Source organism: Sorex fumeus, unplaced genomic scaffold (genome assembly GCF_029834395.1).
Source record: "Sorex fumeus unplaced genomic scaffold, SorFum_2.1 ptg000134l, whole genome shotgun sequence".
Classification (NCBI taxonomy): domain Eukaryota; kingdom Metazoa; phylum Chordata; class Mammalia; order Eulipotyphla; family Soricidae; genus Sorex; species Sorex fumeus.
This window is the reverse complement of record NW_026606191.1, coordinates 1,721,500-1,722,692: the sequence shown is the minus strand read 5'-3', so window position 1 is coordinate 1,722,692 and position 1,193 is coordinate 1,721,500.

Genomic DNA, 1,193 nt, shown 5'->3' with positions numbered 1-1,193 from the left:
ACGCAGAGTCCCACAATCACTGCCAGGAATGGCCTTGATGCAGTGCAAAGGTGCTTGTATCTTTATCTCACAGTGATTCAATTAAACACACAGGCACAAACACAAACACACACACACACAAAACCTTGTTGAATGTGTGAGTCTCTCTCCTTTCTGCCCCTTAAATATACCCCCGAGGACTGGAATGTTCCCTTTGATCACAAGTGTATTTCCAGTTGATGCTCAGTCACTCATTTTGGAATACTGGGCATCCACGTACAACCTCTGTTGCTGAAAAGTTATTTGAGCCCAAATCACTGTCTTCCCTCCACAGATTCACAGATTATCAGAGTAATAATGGGGCACTGCCTATCCCAACCCCTGCTCCATTTTGGTGGAAATGGAGGAAAACTATTTTCAGTACCCATCCCCCTCACCCTCTGACATTCGTTTATTCTCACATCTCACTCTGGTTGTGGCCTTCCTCACACATTCTGACTCTGCTCACAATATAGAAAGTTGCCATACAGATTGAAGTCATGGTGCAGAACTAGACATTTGCTTTGCATGAAGCCAGCTCGGTTACAACCTCTGGCATCCCATATGGTTTCCTGGGCACTGGAAGGAGTAAATCCTGGGTGCAGGGCCAGGAGAAACTTTGAGCATCACCAAATGTGGAAAAGAAAGAAAAAATTGTCATTAGGAAAAGGAATTAAACTCATTTTTTTAAAATTTGGGTTGATGTAATTTTTCAGCTAGATAGAAGCAAATGTTGCACAACATTTCCAATGTAGGCACAGTCATGAGTGAAAGAGCACAGGGTTATTTAAAGAAGAATCTGTTTCAGTCAATTATTAAATGAAGTACAAAATATGCATGTAAGTAATAAACAATGTTTTCAAAATAGCATAGGAAAAGGCCTAGAGCAATAGCACCGTGAGGAGGATATTTGCCTTGTACGCAGCTGTCCTGGGTTCAATCTCGGCTACCGCATATTTCCAGATGTAGTGATCCCTGAGTATGAACATAAGTATGAACATATGAACTATACTAAATATATACTACAGCTCACTTTATTCCATTGTATCTTCAATAGTATGATAAAGCAAGTAAGAAGATAAACATTGAAAAATATAAATAATTAGATGTCTTGATTCACTGTTAATGAAGGATCTACATTGGTTAATAATTGAACTCTCCAAAGAAAACTATCA